The 19,994-nt window shown below is 38.5% G+C and overlaps 1 pseudogene; it reads left to right on the top strand.

The window, feature by feature from the left end:
- The first annotated feature begins 17,699 nt into the window (after positions 1-17,699).
- LOC150022451 (protein S100-A10 pseudogene) lies at positions 17,700-19,433 on the top strand (annotated as a pseudogene).
- The last annotated feature ends 561 nt before the right edge of the window (positions 19,434-19,994 follow it).

Below are 19,994 nucleotides of genomic sequence, written 5' to 3'. Positions count from 1 at the left end.
AATAAGTCAGCCTCATATAGCAATGAGCCTATAAAAGAAATAATGGAGGAGTAGACCTACTTGGAAGAGCAAAAATATAATACTGGGGCATAAAATTAATAAGAAATGGGTAAAATATATATAATAAAAAGTATTAAACACTCCTGATGACATAAAAAGATTTGAAAAAATAAAAAGGATACATTATGTTCTTGGACAGAAAGGCTTACATATAAAGATGTAAACTTTCCCTAAATTAATTTATAACTTTAATAAAATTACCATCAGATTTTTTTCTGGATCTAGATGAGTTGATTAAAAACTATATAAAAGTACAAACAAAAGGAATAGTCAGGAAATTCCTAAGAGAAGAATTGGGGGGCGAGACCGGCAGAAAGCGCAGTCACGTGTTTTAAAGTCAGGAGGGACACCAGGGGAGCATACCTAGCTCCTCACAGGACCTAGCAGCTCACTGTCCCAGCACCAGGGAAAATCAAGCCTCATTGCTTCTAACTGTGCAGACCAGTGGGGATTGGGGTGGAGGTGGAAACTGCTGGTCTCTCAGCAGAGTCCACTTGTTTAAAGGGCCCCCACAGTCCTAGAATGTCCGAAGACCCACCCACTCTGGGGACGACGGCCAGGGCAGGAGCTAGAGGGGCGCCAGCCCAGTGCAGAAGTGGGAGAGGTGCCTGGAAAAGAGGCGAGTGCTGGGCAGGTGGCACTGTTCCCCCTTGGACCCCTCCCCCACATACAGCACCACAATGTGGTGAAACAAGTTGCCCTGTACTGATGAATCCCTAAGGCTCCACCCCTTACAAAGTTACAGGAGTGACAGCTCTACCTGGGACGCGGAGGCAAACAAACACAAAAGTCTGTCAGAATGAGGAGACAGAGAAGTATGGCCCCAAAGGGGGAACGGATCAAGGTTCCAGTGGGAGAACTAAGCGACAAGGAGATAGCCAACCTAACAGACGAGGAGATAGACAACCTAACAGTTGCAGAATTCAAAACACTGGTGATAAAGATTCTCGCAGGCTTGACAGATATGCTTGAGTACGGCAAATGCATAAGAGAAGTGAAGGCTATGCTAAGTGAAACAAAGGAAAATCCACACAAAATCAATGGTGAAGGGAAGGAAACTGGGATTCAAATCAATGATTTGGAACATAAGGAAGATAAAAAACAGTCAACTAGTGCAGAATGAGGAAGCAAGAATTCAAAAAAAATGAGGAAAACTACCAAATTTTGTGAAGGAGATGGACATACAGGTCCGGGAAGCATGGAGGGTCCTGGGTGAGCTGGACCCAGAGGGGACCACACCAGGACGCATCATGATTGAGATTCCAAAGGTGAAAGATAAAGACAGAGTCCTGGGGGCAGCAAGAGAGAGGCGGAGAGTTGCCTACAGGGAGGTGCCTATAGAACTGTCAGCTGATGTCTCAGAGGACACTTTGCAGGCAGGAAGGGACTGGCAAACAGTATTCAATGTGATGAAAGGCAACCTGCAACCAGGACTACTCTATCCAGCAAAGCTATCATTTGGAATGGAAGGGCAGATGAAGTGCTTTCCAGACAAGGTAAAGCTAAAGGAGTTCATCATCACCAAGTCATTATTATATGAAATGTTAAAGGGACTTACTTAAGAAAAAGAAGATCAAAACTATGAACACTAAAATGATAACAAACTCACAACTATCAACAACTGAATCTAAAAAATAAAAAGAAAATCCAACTAAGCAAACCAGAATAGGAACAGAATCCTAGGCATGGGGATCATTTGGGGGGTTATCAGCTGGGAGGGGGGAGGGGGAGAAATGGGGATATGGTGCAGGGATTAAGAAGCATAATTGGTTGGTACAAAATAGACAAGGGGAAGTTAAGAATAATATAGGAAAGGGTGAAGCCAAATAACTTACATGCATGACCCATGGACATGAACGAAGCGGGGTGGGATTGCTGGAGGGAAGGAGGGCACTGGACAGAGAGAAACAAAGGAGAAAAAAAAATGGAATTACTGTAACAACATGATCAATAAAATATACTTAAAAAAAGAATTGGGGGGTGGGGAATAGTACTACTAAATATTAAAACATATTATAATCTGCATAATTGAAACAATGCTCTATTGGTATATGATTAGACAGAAGAACCATGGAAATGGGAAGCAAATCCAGAAATAGATTCAAATGAAGATAGAAATTTAATAAACTATACAAGTTTATTAAATTGATCTGTGTCTCAGATCAATGCGGTGTATAGATCTTGTTTGGGTCCTAATCCAAACAATTCAAAGTAAAAAACAGTTTTGAGATAATAGAGATAAACTCTACACAGGATAAATATTATGATGCTAAGGAGGTGTTAATTTTGCTTTGTATAATAATGATATTGTGAATATATTTAAAGTACTTATCTGTGAAAGATATAAATTAAAGTATTTGTGAATGAAGTAATGTATAGTCAGGATTTGTTTGAAACTTTAGCAGAAAAGGGTGTGGGAGGGTGAAGAGTATAGCATTAAAAAAGGAATCATTACTAATTGTTGTAGCTCAATGATTTGAATATTGAATTTCACTGTATTATTTTCTCCATTTCTGTATAGGTTTTAAAAATTCCATAAAGTAAAATATTTTAAATACCACATTCCATAACCAATAAATGACATGAGTATTTATATATGTGTATACATTATTTTTAAATACACGCACTAGAAAGAAAACCCAAATTCCTGATGAAATAAGTCAGATTGGTTTCTGATTTTGCAAATCTCAAATAAATTTTAAGGAAATAGTTGATACCTATGTGTATTGCTGAGATATTCTTGAAATATATTCTATCAATCTTAAAAAATTCCACAGATGAGTAGGGCTAGGTGATTAGGTATGAAAGTGAAGAGAGCAACTTTGACTTTTCATTTTTGAACCTTCTGTTTGAATTATTAAAAGCTTTATAATTTAAAGGTTATTTAATTTTAAAGTTTATAAAACTCTAAAAAACCTAGTTATTAATAGGAATAATAAAACTAATAATTTTTTAAAAAGGTTTCCAGAGTATTATGATAGATAAGCTAAAATGCAAGGCATTAGCATATAAATCCTGGATGGTCTGGAGCCTCCAGACTCAGCTCTTGCCAGGCCCCATCTCATATCCCTAAAGTCAGCCAAGCCCCACTGAATTGCACTCCTTCGCACAGCAGGTTATTTCACAGCTCTGTGCCTTTGCTCAGTGCATGGCATGCTCTTTGCAGGGCAAACTTAGAAGAGGTAGTCAGTCTCCTCTGAAGTGGCACTATTACTGAAGCCTCTCTTGGGTGCCCTCCTTTCTCCAGACCCCACCCCCAGCCTCCAGATAGAATTTACTACTTTTTTTCTTTGTATCATTCTGTGAACCTTGCTCATTTCTATGTCTGTTTCATCCCGTGAGACTCTCTGATCCCCCTCCATGCATATTCCTTACCCTAATGCATCTGGTCCATATACTGCATGAGAGACGAAAGAAAATGTTTGGCTTAATTAGTTGACAGTTGCTTGATTTCTGCAGTAAGAGGCTGTAAATATACCTCCTCTAGTTTTCTAGCCAAAATATTTGTCACATATCATGATGGTGAGTTGGTTTTGAAACATACTACAAAAAAATATTCATTTTGTTTGAAGTAAAGTAAAAAAAAAAGATCATAAAGAATACTTCCTTTTCAAGTTGTATTAAAATGAAGAGATAGAAAAGGTACCATTTGTATAGAATTAAGCAGATGGTCAACTTTTCAATTGTCTCTGTAAGTTATAGGTACTTGTGTGCCCTAGAATCATTGCCACCTCTGACCTTATACTACAGAACAAAGCTACAGCTTGTGGGACTCATGAGTGCTGTGCCCTCCAGTGCTCAGGGTGCTATCAGTGCTACTGTGGTCCAACTGCCCAATCCCCAATCAGCAGTGGCTCCCATGGTATATGTTGTTACCCTCCCATAAGTTCCATCACTACCCCATCTACTGCCATAGACATATATTTTTTTGTCCCCATTTCCCTGTGAATTAGCTTGAATGTTCTAGTGTGCAGATTGAGGGAGATGAGGGATAGTCTCTGCTAGGATTTAGGAGTAAGGAAAATGATAGAGAACTAGATATATTTCTCACAGTCTTTGTTAAACTTGGAACACATTTAGCATAGAAACTATGTGATTAAATGTGCTAGATTTTATACTATTAGGTGTGCTACATTTGAGGTGTAATTGAAAGCTAGGGAGCCTCCTGAAGAAACCAGAAACAGAAATTTTCCCTGCAGTCTGCATTGCAAAGGATTTGCAAGTGAATTTTCTCCAAGAGTTCATTTGTAAATTGAGGACTTTGTACTCACCAAATCAAGAGGAAAGAGCAAATGAAATAAAGCACATCTCTAATGATATATAATTAGAAAAATAACTTAAAAGTAATTGCCATGGTAAGGGAGAGATTTTTCACTTTATTTTATACCCTTTGAATTTTGTACTATGTGAATGTGATAATTATTCCCCAAGTATTTATTTTGTTCTACAAATATTAAAAGTTACTGCCAAAGTATATATTTAGAACATTTCTCTAGAGTGCACGTGAATATATACTATTTTAATTCTAGTGTCATTCTCTGTCCTGCTGTTGAACTTGAACCTGTTTGGTTACAGTGCTGATAAACCTCAGATAATCTTCCATTGCTATAAAAATTATTCTACATGCTGGCTACCCCTCCTGATAAAAATAACTATATCAATTGTGGGGGTAACTTGTTTTGCCTTAATTATAAAATGGCTATCTTCAGTGGAAACATTGATTTCCCATTCCTGGTGTTTTGTTCTGGTTGAAGGGATGCCAATTAGCATAACTCTCCTGACCCCTCTTCATCCCTACACTCTAAGAAGTGATCTACCTGACCATGAACTTGGAAGCAGGAACCAAGCAATTAGAGCCTGACTTCCTCCTTTCTTCCTTGTGGGAGCCAACTGCCCAGAGGAATCACCCCTGTCTCCAAGCCACAGTGTTATAAGGACTAGCCCTCACGTTGGCAGCCAGTGGTGGTCTGCACCTGAGTGGGTATCAGTCTAATTCTTTTTTTCTTTTTCTTTTACTGATTCCAGAGAGAGGGGAAGGGAGAAGGAAAAAGAGGGAAAGAAACATCGATGTGAGAAAGAAACATTGATAAGTTGCCTCTGGCATGCACCCCAACTGGGGACCTGGCCCACAACCCAGGTCTGTGCCCTGACCAGGAATGGAACCAGCAACCTTCCCATTTGCAGGATGAGGCCCAACCCACTGTGCCACATCAGCTGGGGCTGTGAGTCTAATTCTGGGTTTTAGCACTACTCATAGACATAAACCACATTATTTTTTCCAACATGGTAGATGTTTGATGGTATTTCATTGTGATTTTGGTTTATATTTCCCAGATTACTAAAAAGTTGAGTATTTTTAGATATTTTTGCATTCCCTTTGTGTTCTTGCTTCTTATGATATATAGTTCTTTTTATCCACAAGCATCATATATTATCACTTCATTTTTATTTAGATGTTATTTAAAGTCGATGAAAAATTTTAAATTTTCCTGTAAAGGATTGGCACATCTATTATCAAGATTTAGTCCCAGATATTTTGTCTTATTACTATTGCAAGCAATACTTTAAAAATTGCTTTCTCTAACTTGTTTCTGTTATTTAGAAATGTAATTCACTTTCACATGTTGATTTTTTTTTAATCCAGCAACCTTATTATTATTGTGCATTCATTAGGCACAATAGTTTATCTGGGAATCTTTTGTTATTTCATATAGGAAATTATATTATCTGCAAATGAGTGTTTTGATTTTTCTTTCTTGATTCTTAGGCCATTTATTTCTTTTTCTAATCTTAACATACTGGTTAAAATCTCTGGTTCAATATTAAATAGTCATGATAGTGAATATCCTTGTCATAAAATAGAGAATATAATAAATGTCTGGTAGTAGATATCCTTTTCTTGTTCCCAGTCTTACAGAGAATGATTTTAACATTTTGGCATAAATATAGTATATGTATGGATCTCTAACAGACAAGAAACTGCACATATTAAAGTGTACAATTTGATAACTTTAGACAGGTGCAAACATCCATGAAACCACCATAATCAAGAAAGTAAATGTATCCATCAATCCCCCCTCACACAAACACACACACATTTTCTAATGATCCTTTGTAATCTCTTCAGAGTGCTCCATCCAGTGCCCATGAATTCTGAGATTTTTCTACACTGGCTGGTGGTAGCAGGCATCATTTCTGGCTTTTTGTGACCTCCAGGCACTCTCCTTAAATGCCTTCCGATGTTCCTTTCTTTGCCTAACATAGTTTCTTTATGCATGTGCAGATGTCCTAGTTTCTGTCTCTGAGAAGCTCTCTTGACTCTGGTACTCTGTCTTAACTCTAGCTCCTTTGGTCTTCCTGGACTCCGAGCTCTAGATTCTTGGACATTCAGCTGTAACTCAGGGACCCTAAGGGCTCCTCCTTGATTACCCCTCCCCTGCACTGTGACCTGGGAACTCTCAAAATAGTAAGTTCCAATTATATGGCTCTCCCCATTGTTCTCCATTTTTCAGGAATCACTTTTTTTTTTTTTTTTTGTTCTCTGCTGTTCAATGTCTTGAAAAGTCATTGTTCCACATATTTTGTCTGGTGTTTTGTTGTTGTTGTTTTAGGCAGAATGATAAATCTGGTTCCTGTTACTCCCTTGGCCAAGAGTGGATCATAATATCCTATTATGTTTTTAATGTCTACAGCATCTTCTTTTCTTTTTTAAATTTTTAAAATTCCTCCTCTTTTTTCCCCCTTATTAAATTTGCCAGAGGTTTGTCTAGTCATTTTAAGTAAAAAACTTTTGTTTGCTGATCTTTCTTTTTATATGTATATTTTTAATATCATTATTTTAAGTTCTTAGTTTTTATTTTCTTTTATTTCTTCATGATTTATTCTTTTTTCTAACTTAAAGTAATACTATCAAGTCCTCCTTATTTTCTTGTGTAAGCATTTAAGATAATAAGTACCTCTGATCAACACTTTAGCTGCATCTCATAAGGTTTGTTATATACTATTTTTATTGCTCAATTTTAAAGAATTTCTAAATTTTATTCAGGATTTTTTCTTTTACTTATAATTTTTTAGAAATATTTTATGATTTCTATACGGGTTTTTCTAGTTTTCTTTTTATTATTAATTTCTAACTTAGTTGCACTGTAATCAGAGAAAGTTATTTTTGAGGTATAGTGGACAGAAAATAAACATCACAAAATTAAAATGTGTAATTTAATAAGTTATAGCCTATGTAAATACACATGAGCCCATTAGCACATCAAGAAAATTAAGCTATTCATCATTCAAAAGACTCCTCATGTTCCTTTGTAATCTCTTTGATGGGGTTTCAAATAGATTGGGCTGAAATATAGAATTTTTTTTTTCATTAAACTTTGTTTAAATGGGTCCTACAATTTTGTGACAGGTTTTTGGCAAGTTGTTTTTATTTAAAAGTATTGATTTTTAAAAGCTAATAACTTAAAACCACCACACACACTCACAAATGGTCCACAGAACATTCTCTTTTCCTTCTGAAGAATTTACAATACTTGTTATAATTAATTCATCTTTTACTATTAAACTTAAATGGCCAATTGAGACTAAGAATTCTGAGGTCATTCTTTCACCACTGATTAAGACTGGGATGGCAGGCATTGGGGATAATATTCATCTTGTCTTCTGAGCTTTCTGGGCTGATGGCATGACCTTGCCAGCCCTAGCAGCCTTCATGTTCCCTACTTTGATGACATACAGAATAACCATCTATCATGTCATGAACAGCTAAATGACTCAGAAGAGGATAGTCAAAGAAGCTCTCAAGACACATAGACTTGCTGGGAATCACATCAATGACGCATGGGCTTGCCAGGAAGCACCATCAGATTTTAAGAATTTGGGCCATCTTCCAGCTTTTTCCCAACACGATAATCAGTCTTTAGCTCAGCAAATGTGCAGCAATATGAGCTGTGTGACATAACAGCACAGTGCATATCCAGCACTGATTTGGCTTGGATGATTCAGAATAATCACCTGAGCCATGAAGTCAGCTGTTTTCATGGGTGTGTTATTCTTGTTGTCACCAGCCACATTACCACAATGAATGTCTTTGGCAGACATGTTCTTAACATTGAAGTCCATGTGGTCCCCAGAAAGAACTTCACACAAAACCTCATGGTGCACTTCACACCAACAGATGTGAATTCAGGTATAATGCTGATCAGAGCTCACCATGCTGGATCTGAGGACACCAGTGTCTTTGAATACTTCATCCATTTAAGGATTTAACAGACAACTGTTAACAGAAAAATCTCACTTAAAATAGGTCCAACAATAGGGAAATTTCACTATCTTATTTAACAAAAGTTTCTGAGGAACGGAGCCTCTAGGGTCACTGAATTCAGCAGCTCAGTGATTTCACCAAGCTCTCAGAATTTTTATATCCTTCCATCTTTTATGCTAGCTCCCATCCTAATTACAGATGGCTGCTGCTTGTTCCAGTTTAGATACAGACATAAACCTGCCTAACAGAAGAGCTCACCTCCTTGTGTGCTCATTTTAACAGTAAGGAAAGGTTTCCCATATGTCTTCACCAGACTTCTCATATCATCATAGCCAGAATTGTTTCTCAAGCCCTCATTACATCCCAGTGAAGGGTAAGAAATACCACCCTCACCCCTCTTTTCACACGGCTGGAACTGGGACTGGTCTCCTTGAAGCATATGGCTATGTGGAAGAGAAAGGACAATGCCCAAGGGAAGCAGGAGAGGATTATGGGTAGCAACTATAGGAGCCATCCAAGACACAGTAAGAAAAGGAAGCTGAAAACAACAACAAACTCCAACCTTTAGAGCACAGAGCACACCTGTGTATTTCTGGGGAGTACACTTAAGTAAAGGAATCACATCAGGACTTGTCTTCTTAAGAGATTAATGGGCAGGTGCAGGGGGCAAAGCTTTGCATTCCTTAAGAGGTTACAGCATATAAACCAGCCTTGAAGCCATGGCCCAGAGTGTTCCCTTATGATATATTTGAGAGAAATGATTTAACTCAGTCATTTCTCAACTACTATAAATATACCCTCTAACAGAGGAATACTGAAATCGGTCATTTATTTGTTTTATTGAAATTAAAATTATTCTCATGTCAAATTAGTAGTCTTTATTGTATTACAGGTAATAAAAAATTGCATTCCATCCTATTGGCTAGCTTCAACTTTTCATCACACATTAAAGGACAGAAACCCTTTGCTACTCTTGCAACACTTTTAGCACAGTGCTGTGAATACAGGATGCTGAATAACATTGCAATTGCAAACTAATTAATTCACCCAGGAAACCTCCAGAGCTTTCTCCCTCTCCACTAACACTGGAGGGAATATTCAAGGATTAAACATTTCCATAAAGGCAATATATATCCTTATAAATTACCTGCCACAGGATGAAGTGGTTTCCATGGTAAACTGGGAGGATCAGTATGGCAGGTTATTATCTTGGCTTTGTTCCTTAGATTCAGATTTCAAAAGGCTATCCACAGTAATGAGAGGTAATTGGGACTGGCACAAAAGAGGCAGAGATTGATGCTGGGTTGCCAGCAACAAATGCCTGCTACATTCACTGTGTGCTGTGGTACTGTGTTACATTTTTATACTTGTATCAATCACTGAATTTTTCCACAGTCCCCTTGGCTTGGTGCTGTATTATCCCAATTTTACAGAAGAAAGAAATAGGATATAGGTTAGGAAACTTGCCCAAAGGTATACTGCTAGAAAGTGACGTTGTCCGAGTCTGCCTGACCACAGCAGAATGCTCTAGAGCCAGCTTAACTACAAGTATATTTTTAGTTCTCTTGTTCTTGCTTATCTGCCAACACCTGCTAGCAATCATCTTCATTTTGTTACTTCGACTCTGGTTCTCTTCTCTTCTTCTGTTCAGATTTGGAGTCTGTGGTTCTTGTCTTGGTTCCTGACTTTTTTGTGATCCTCACTCTGCTTTGATTGATTGAACTTTGACAACTTGTCACCTCAGTCTCTGATCTCTATTTTTGGATTTTTTTTTTTTTTTCACTGACTGCTTGAAGGGACCCATCTCAGCACCAGTTATGAAAAATAAGGAGAATCTATCATCTTCCATCTGGGTAGGCATCCCGGTAATTCAGGAACACTGGGGTAGAGGCTGTTGGGCTAGATTGAGCAGACATGTGCGCCAGCACATACCTGTCTGCCTGAAGCCCATAGCATGTGACCCACCCCAAGATAAAGAAAAGAAATAACAGCTTGAAAACCGGGTTAACTCCCCTCAAACAGACTCTGCTAGCTCTGGCTCTGTCTCTGCTCAAAAAACCAAATGGGTATTAGTCATGCAGAACCTCTCAGAGGGGAGTTCCTACAGCCTTTATAATGTGACTCATTGAATTGAGGTTTTTGAGAACAGCAGAGCAAGGAACCCTTCTGTGTATCCATCTTGGCATTGGCCTCTGCAACCTCTATCAAGTGAGCCTGCAATCTTCTCATGTGCTTTATATCTTGGGGGCTTTGAAGCAGAGCTTTAGCAGCAGGCAACTGCCCCTCAGAGAGGCCTTAAGAAGCACAACAGCAGCTATAGGTTTGCAGTAGGCCTTGCAGTAACAGAGGGAGAAAGGGCCACACAGCTTTAGAGAGAGCCAGAAACAGAAACACAAAAACGTGCTGGACAGCTGCCTCAGACCATAGGTGTCACTGGAGTTCAAAGTCAGCTGTCCACAGAAACTTTGTGCCTTCACTGAAAGGGGCTTCCCTTGGAGGGACTCCCTCCCCCTTACAAACAAACAAACAAACAAAAACTTCTACTATCATTCTGTTGCTTGTAAGTAAAGTGTATTCATCTCTCCTTTTAAGGATTTTCCACCTTCTTTAATAAGACAGTATTTCTGAATGTCAACTTTGAGCCATACATCATGTTAGCCTCTTTGACAGATAGAAAGATGATGGTCCTTATGCTCTATGAATTGTCTTTCCATTTCCTCTCCCTTTTGGTACCAGGAAAATCTTATATGATGGCAACTACTTGTTTTTCTAAATAACCAAAGTGCTATGAAGCTCATAATAATAACAGTTACTTTTTGGAGTACCTATTACACAGCAGGCACTGTAAACAGATACCTGCAATCTTTCCAACAGTCCCCAGGGTAGAATTATTCTTCTTATTTTGCAGCTGAAAAAAACGGAATCTCAGAGAGATTAATTTCCCAAATCATAAAAATAGAACTAAAACTGAACCAGGCCTTTTTACATTATGTTGATAGTTGAGAAAAGTTCACTTTGGAATTTGAACTCCCTGGAAACACCCTCTTCTCCTTACCAAGTTATAAGTAATTCAGCATTAAAAAGCTAACTAATCAATGAAAAAAGATACCCACAATAATTCTTCCTGAAATGTCAATTTGCTTCTACCATCATCCCTTACTGAGATTGTATCTTAAATAGGCATTTGTCCCTTAAGGACAATAGAAACCCTCTGCTAAGCGTTCTTTTAGCACAATTTTTTTAAACTTGATTTTCCTTCCTCAGTGGCCTACCACCAGGACCAGAGAAGATATATATTAAGAATTCTGTAGATGAGACACTCATATGGTAAGAGAGGCAACTGTAGAACTTTGTGCAGGCTTAGCTTCTGTTACAGCTCTATAAATGTCCTAACATATGAGAGGCTATTACTTTGTTCCCTAGCCCTCTAAGAGGTAACAAAATTTTTAAAAGTTAATAATCCTTGTTTAGACTTAAAATTCCTTATAGAGGTTTCCTATATCCATATAAGTTTGGATATGCTTCATGAAAGATATTAGGTCATCATTTTAAATGGATCTGTTAATAAAATTAGTCATAACACTGTATCAAGCAATGTCACAATGTTTCATATATATTGCATAGTGATACTGAGTAGAATTACCCTGGCTGGTTTGGCTCAGTGGATTGAGCGTTGGCCTGCGAGCTAAGTGTCGCTGGTTCGATCTTCCAGTCAGGGCACATCAGAGAAGGAAAACTCTGACTCCAAAAAACCTCCGCTGCCTTGCGGCATACCCCTTCAGGGGAAAGGCTAAGGGAGTAAACCCCGACAGAAAATCCGGAGCCGGGGTCCCTAAGGCGGTTCGACGTTGTAGTCAACACCGGCAACTCCTGCGGCGCACCTGAAGCCAAGCTGTACTGACTTCGTCTTTCCCTTGGACCCTTCAGCTGCGAAGAGAGGGGGGGTCTGCTGCATGGGCAACAGCAGACCCTCCATATCACCCTGCCCAGGCTCTGTAGCTTCAGCTTCACTGGAGAGGACACTCCAGCGTCATCGTAAGATGTCGATTCAACACGGGAGGAGACAGATACCGTGTCACTCCCGAGTCGGACTGCACAGCCATTCTCGGCGGTGCAGATAGACTCTTAAGAAGCTACACCATCGTCTCTCGAGACGGACGGCTGCCGCTGCCGCCGACGACTGAGTAGAACTATGGTTAAATTGATGTTCATGCTAAAGTTGAATTATACTTAAAGCTGAAGTTTTTCTGCTATTTCACTATTAATAACATTTCTTGACTAATATCTTGTGAGTTTAGAAAATCCATGTCAGCTAATGTTAACATTCACAGATATAGAATATTGAATCTTCGATATTGAATTAGAAATCTTCTAATCCAGGAGTTAACAAGCTATGGCCATCAGGCCAAATCAGGCCTGCTATGTTTTTGTAATAATGTTTTATTAGAACATAGCCACAGTTTTTTTTTTTTTTTAACCTGTCTATAGCTCCTTTCATATTACAACAGCAGAGTTGAATAGTTGTGACAGAGACCTTATGGCCTGCAGGGCTGAATATATTTATTATCTGGACCTTTACAGAAAGTTTGCTGACTCCTGATTTAGTCCAGCCTCCTCCATATATAGATGAGGACACCTTTCCATATCTTTTGCTAATATTTCCATAGGTCTTATCAAGTTTCATACTTTAGTTGAATATATGAATATGTGCTTTAGCCAGAACCCACCATCTTTTCCGATATGCCTTTCCATTTTCAAGATGGGTACATATTGATTTCACATATTGCTATTCTCTTTTAACATAATGTCTTTTATGTTAGCTAATTTTCTATTTTTCAAAATCAAATATGATAGGGTAACATTGGTTAATAACATTGTATACATTTCAGGTGTACAACTTTATAATATAACATCTATATACTCCATAGGGTGCTCACAACCTGAAGTCTAGTCTCCTGTCACCATATATTAAAACCCCTTTACCATTCCTTCCCCATCCCCCTTCCCCTCTGCTAACCACCGTTCTGTTGCATCTATGAGCTTCCTTGTTTGTTCATTTGTTGTTTTTTGTTTCATATCCTACATATGAATGAAATCATATGGCTCTTACCCTTTTCTGTTGACTTATTTCATTTAATGATAGTTTCAAGGTTTGCCATATTGTTGCAAATGGCAATATTTCATATTTTTAATGACTGAGTAGTATTCCATTGTATAAATGTACCACATCCTCTTAGTCCAGTCATCCATTGGAAGACACTCAGGTTGTTTCCATGTCTTGGCTATTGTGAATAAGGCTACAATAAATGTAGGGTGCAAATATCATCACAAATTAAGTGTTGGTTTGGGGGAGAGGTAGATACCCAGGAAAGGGATTGCTAGGTCACTTGTTAGCTGTATTCTCAATTTTTTGAAGAAATTTCATACTGTTTTCCATAGTGGCTGAACCAATTTACATTCCCTCCAGCAGTGTGTGAGGGTTACCTTTTCTTCACATTCTCTCCATAACAAGTTTGTATTGATAATGACCATTCCAATAGGTGTGAGGTAGTATCTCATTGTGCTTTGATTTGCATTTCCCTTATAATTAGTGATGTTAAGCATCTTTTCATATATCTGTTGGCCATCAGTATATCTTCCTAGGAAAATTTTATGTTCAGGTCCTCTGTCCATTTTTTAATTGGGTTGTTTTCATTTTTAGTTGTTGAGTTGTGTGAGTTCTTTATATATCTTGGATATTAGCCCCTTATAGGAGATACCATTTGCAAATATCCTTTCCCATTTGATTGGTTGCCTTTTCATTTTGTAGATGGTTTCTTTTGCTGTGCAGAAGCTAATTTTCTGAATTAATATTTTCCTCTCTTGAGTCTTTTTCAATAACTTTTTCAACTAAGTTATTTTACAATAAGTAGTCTACCTTGGCTATTACTGTTTACAAATGTATTTGAATATCACAAAATTTGCATTTCATAGTAAAAAGAACAAATGTAGCTCCTTTAATAAAGTATAGTGTATTACTTAAATTAAAAAATTATTCAAAAACACTTATAGGTTACCTCTAATTACAAGGACCCGTACTGGGTTGAGGTATTAAAAATGACCAAGAACCTCTTACAGCCATGTCTTTGAAGAGCTACAATCCTTTGGTGGAAACAGACATATAAGCAGAGAACAAATTAGGAAGACCACCGGCAATGATTACATTAATTGTCCTTTCCCATTAGAATTATTATCTGAAGTTCAGAATTCATTATCTGAAAATATTAACATGCCATTTAAAGCCTCCTAAATGGTACTTCCCTTGAAGCAAATTTCTATTTTGCACTTCACCCCAAAGAGAATCCTCTGGTTTTGACTAAAATTTTAAAACAGAGGAACACTGTGTTTTACTCTCAGCTTTATTGAGATATAAATCTGTGGAACAAAGAACAATGTTATAGTGGTATTTTGCTCTATTGAATGGAAGTCCAGTTGTTTTTCCCTTGTCTCCTATATATTTTTTCAACCTGTCCTTCTCTCTTTCTTATTTCCTTAAATAAAACACTTCATTGTAGAAGTCTTTATTCTTTACTTATACAAGGTCTGTCCAGAAAGTATCCAGCCACATACTATGAAAAATAGAGACAGTTACTGAAGAAGTTACAAGATACAAGAAACATTGTACATAGGACAATGACGCCTCAGTCCCCTTCAAACTAGGTGCCTTGGGACTTCACACAGTTCTCCTAATTGTCATCAGCTGCCCATTGTATTTTGCTGAATCTCTTCGATGGTCTGAAATGTCTTCCCTTTCAAAGGTGATTTGTTTTGGGAAAAGCCTAAAGTTGCAGGGTGACAAATTAGGGCTGTAGTGGGGCTGAGTGATTTGATGTTTCACCAAAAAAACTCTGCATGAGATGTGTGATGCATGAGGGGGGCACATTTTCATGATGAAGCTGCCAGTCACCAGTTTCCCATAGCTGCGGCCTTCTGAATTATCTGAATAGTTTCCAAGGAGGAAAGTTTAAGGTTAATGCAAAATCTGATGCAGATTTGTTGCTCTACTCACTCAGTCATTTTGAATGCAATGGCCACACAGTACACATGCTCGCTCAATGGCATCTACTGCCCCCACTGCCTAGTACAGTGAAGTCATCACGGTTCACTCATGCGCATTCCAGTCCACTCTCCTTGGCTGCCAGGTTACATCAAAGTTGCACAAACTATTCTCATTATATTGACAAAGGCTGGACTTTTCCAGACAGACCTCACATGTTCCCATTACTTTCTTATATTTTCCAAAGAAATGTTAAATTGGAAATTCAATAACTTAAACATTTGACAGTTCTGAAGTTAAGTTAGATTATTCAGTAAATATACATAGTGCTTTATATCTAAAAGGTATTCTTTAACCTTGTGAACAAGTTTAACTTCCTCTATAAGAAAACCAACATACAACCCAAAAGATTAATTTGGGGGGGGCCTGGTTTTAATAGTGAGAGACAACACAAACAATTAAAAATACAGTTTGTAAGTCAGGGGTTATGTTGCCTTTCATTTTGCAGCAATGGAGACTGAACTAGTGAAAAAAGGGTAATCAGGTTGAAAATCCCTATTTTGTTTTTGATGATCTATTCTCTGTTTCCTTGGAAACAGAGCTGGCAGCCACAGAGTTGCTGGCATTATGTTTTCTTTTTCTTTTTTTCCTTTAGCTTTGAAGCATCAAAGAAAAGGTGAGGTTTATGGCTACAATATGTGGACTCTTATTTTCAAATAAATTAAAAAACAAATATTTATTGAATACCTATTAAATATAAGGTAGTAAGAGGTAGGTGAAACCAACAAGCATGTAAAAGGGTTTTAAGCCAACTGATTGAAATAAGTTTTAGTTTTTAACAGTCAAGTTGTTATATATTTGTTTTTTAAGAAAAAGAAGAAATAGCTGGCCAAGATAGAGGTGTAGGTAGACATGCCTCGCCTCCTCACACAACCATAAGAAGAATCACAACTAATCTGAAAACAAAACAAAAAAACAACTAGAAACACCAGAAAAATTGAACTGTATGGAAGTCCAAAAACCAAGGATTTAAATAAAAAATACATATTCATCCAGATGGGTAGGAGGGGCGGAGCTGAGGAGCTGGGGAAGAGGATGCGGTGTGATGGAGGGGAGGTGGCAAGGCAGTAGTTGTAGCCAGTGGAACTGGCAGTCCCACATTCACTTGTGGTAGATAAAATCCAGGAGGAACACCTGAGGGGCAATCCCAGCCCTACGCCAGATTGCACATTCCAGGAGTCCAACACTGGGAAAATGAAACCTCATAACTTCTGGCTGTGAAAACCAGTGGGGGTTGGGGTGGCAGAAGAAACTTCCCAGCTCTCAGGAGAGTTCATTTAGAGGGCTCCACAGTCCTAGAACATATGTAAGCCCACCCACTCTGGGAACCACCACAAGGGCAGCAGATAGAGGGGCGCCAGGCATACAGGAAGTGGGTGAAGTGACTGGAAACAGGGAGACTGCTGAGCAAGTGGCATTGTTTCCTCTCTGACCCATCCCCCACAAAGTGGTGAAACAGGTCACCCTGTCCTGGCAAATACCTAATGCTCCACCCCTTACAATGTAAAAGGTGCGCCCAAACAGGGAGCAAAAGTATCTCTACCTAATACAGAGAATCAAATGCAGGGAGACTGCCGAATTGAGGTGACAAGTCCAGGAAGCACAGAGTTCCAAACAAGTTGGACCCAAAGAGGACCACACCAAGACACATCATAATTAAAATGACGAAGGTTAAAAATCAAGAGAGAATTTTAAAAGCAGCGAGAGAAAAGCAGAGAGTTACCTACAAAGGTGTTTCCATAAGCCTATCAGCTAATTTCTCAAAAGAAACTTTGCAGGCAAGAGGAACTGGCAAGAAGCATTCAAAGTGATGAAAAGCAAGACCTATAATCTAGATTACTCTGTCCAGCAAAGCTTCATTGAGAATGGAAGGGCAGATAAAGCATTCCCCAGACAAGGTAAAACTAAAGGAGTTCATCATCACCAAGCCTTTATTATATAAAATGTTAAAGGGATCTATTTAAGAAAAAGAAGATCAAACTATGAACAGTAAAATGACAACAAACTCACAACTATCAACAACTGAATTAAAAAAAAAACCAAAAACCTAAGCAAACAACTAGAACAGGAGCAGAATCATAGATATGGAGACCATATGGAGGGTAATCAATGGGGAGGGGGAACAGGGAGAATGGGGGGAAAGGTATAGGGATCAAGAAGCAAGAAGCATTATTGGTAGGTACAAAATAGACAGGGGGGTGTTAAGAATAGTAAAGGACTGGCCACAGGTCCCAGCGAGCCTAGCGATCCTGCCACGCCTCGGGCCAAGACCTCACCAAAATGCCGTCTCAAATGGAACATGCCATGGAAACCATGAGGTTCACATTTCACAAATTCGTTGGGGATAAAGGCTACTTAACAAAGGAAGACCTGAGAGTTCTCATGGAAAAGGAGTTCCCTCGATTTTTGTAAAATCAAAAAGACCCTCTGGCCATAGAGAAAATAATGAAGGACCTGGACCAGTGCCGAGATGGCAGAGTGGGCTTCCAGAGCTTCTTTTCGCTAATTGCTGGGCTCACCATCGCATGCAATGACTATTTTGTAGTATACATGAATAGAAGGGAAAGAAGTAGGCAGAGGAGCAGGTACTTCCTCCCTGATAGAGTTCTCCCAATGGGTCATTTAAGGAATATCTGCCCCACAGCTTCCCCCTGTACACGGATTTCATCAGCAGATTGGGATCCTTAGAAAATGTACAAATAAAATCCCACCCCCATTTGACAAGAGAAAGAAAAGCTAATTAAAGCCAGAGAAGCTTTTGATTTTTATATTGCTTGTATCCTCATGCCCTCAATAAACAAATTTCTTTTTTAGTTCATAAAAAAAAAAAAAAGAATAGTAAAGGAAATGGAGAAGCCAAAGAATTTCTATGCATGACCCTGGGACATGAATTAAGGGGGTGGGATTGATGGAGGGAAGGGGTGTACCAGGAAAAAATAGGGACAACTGTAATAGCATGATCAATAAAATATATTTTAAAAAAAGAAAAAGAAATAAAGTTTATTTTAAAAACTATAGTATGAAGGTAGTACACTGTAATCAACATAGTTTAGTGAAATTAATTTTAGAAAACAACTAGATTATCACACCAGACAGACAATTCCTTATTTTTCTGTACAAAAACTAGGTAATATGAGGGTGGTTACTCTGTGTGGAAAAAGATAGCCTTTTCCTCCAGTAAATAAAGCAAGCAAACAAAAACTAAGTGGAGCTTAAACAAACCTAACAGGTTTTCTGAAAAAATGTTGTGTTAATGAAGTTACTAAATATTCCAGTTGAAGAGCATTGTCAGATGATTACATAGTCCTTTCCTTTATGAAAGGTTGCATTAAGCCTAAAAAGCCACAACTTTAGGAACCCTGACTGAGATGAGAAGGCAAAAGCTTCAGGTGACAGTTGCAGGGAGAGTTTTTCTTTTTTAAAATTAATAAGGCCTAAGCATATTCACATGCTTCAGGGGATGGAGGGTAGAATGAGAGAGACTGACAGAGACTTTAACTTGATAGAACTAATTTCCTGGAGAGGAGGGGATGGGTACTAAAACACAATGGGAGGATTTGCTTTTGATGTCCTCTAAAGGATAAAGGACAGCAGGTCACAGTAACAGTGCCAGGCATTATTCTAAGCACTTTGGATGTACTAACTAAATTAGGACTGGATGGAGATGATAACCCTGGGAAATTAAGAGTTGAAGGAATGTGCACTTGAAAATCAAAATTGTCTCTGTGAATATGAATATGAAGATAGAAGAATGTACTAATAACCTGCTAAAAGAAAGAGGTGGTGTAGGGAGCTTAAAAACAGGTGGATTGAAGAAGAGGAAGTTGATCAGAAACATATACATACACGTTTCTGAACAGTAATTCAAATAATTTTGTCATTTTCTCCAGCAGCGCTCAGATACACAAGTGCCAGAGCTCAGAGGTAGGCTATATTCACCCAAAGTTGGAAGTTTGTAAGAAGAGTGGGATTGAAAGACAAGAGTCCAGGAAATTGACAGCACTGGCAGAGTAAGGTTAGATGCTCAGTAGGGTTAGTTTATATAATGAAAGTGAAGCCAGGAGGGGGATAATGATGGATGGTGGTGGGGGTAGGGAGTAAAAAAGTAGGAACACAAAGATTATAAACAAAGAATCCATTGAATCTCTATCCTGCTCCTTTCTGAGTGGACAATAAAGGCAGTATGTTGCCACACTCATGAAAGGCACCAGAAGAGCAAACTCTGTCATCTTCAAGTTCAGGGTTTTCTCCATATAGCAGAGTCCTCAGGATGGGTCGATCCTTGTTACACAAAGTGTGGTCCACTGACCAGCCCCATTTAGAAGCTTGTTAGAAATCCAAGATCTTTGTTCCCACTCTGGAACTACTGAATCACAATCTGCTTTTACACAGAATCTCCAAGTGATTCATACGCACATTCATTTAGAAAGCACTGATATGAGACTGCAGATGCAACCACCGTTTATTTGTGCTGGTCATGAGATGCTAGGAGAGGCAAGGAGCATACATTCTGTGATTCTCAAGCTCCCAGTTTCCATGTACAGTATTCCCCCTTTTTAATGTGTAATTTAAATC

Source organism: Furipterus horrens, unplaced genomic scaffold (genome assembly GCF_987537825.1).
Source record: "Furipterus horrens unplaced genomic scaffold, mFurHor1.1.pri manual_scaffold_1, whole genome shotgun sequence".
Classification (NCBI taxonomy): Eukaryota; Metazoa; Chordata; class Mammalia; order Chiroptera; family Furipteridae; genus Furipterus; species Furipterus horrens.
This window is presented reverse-complemented; position numbering and strand designations above follow the sequence as displayed.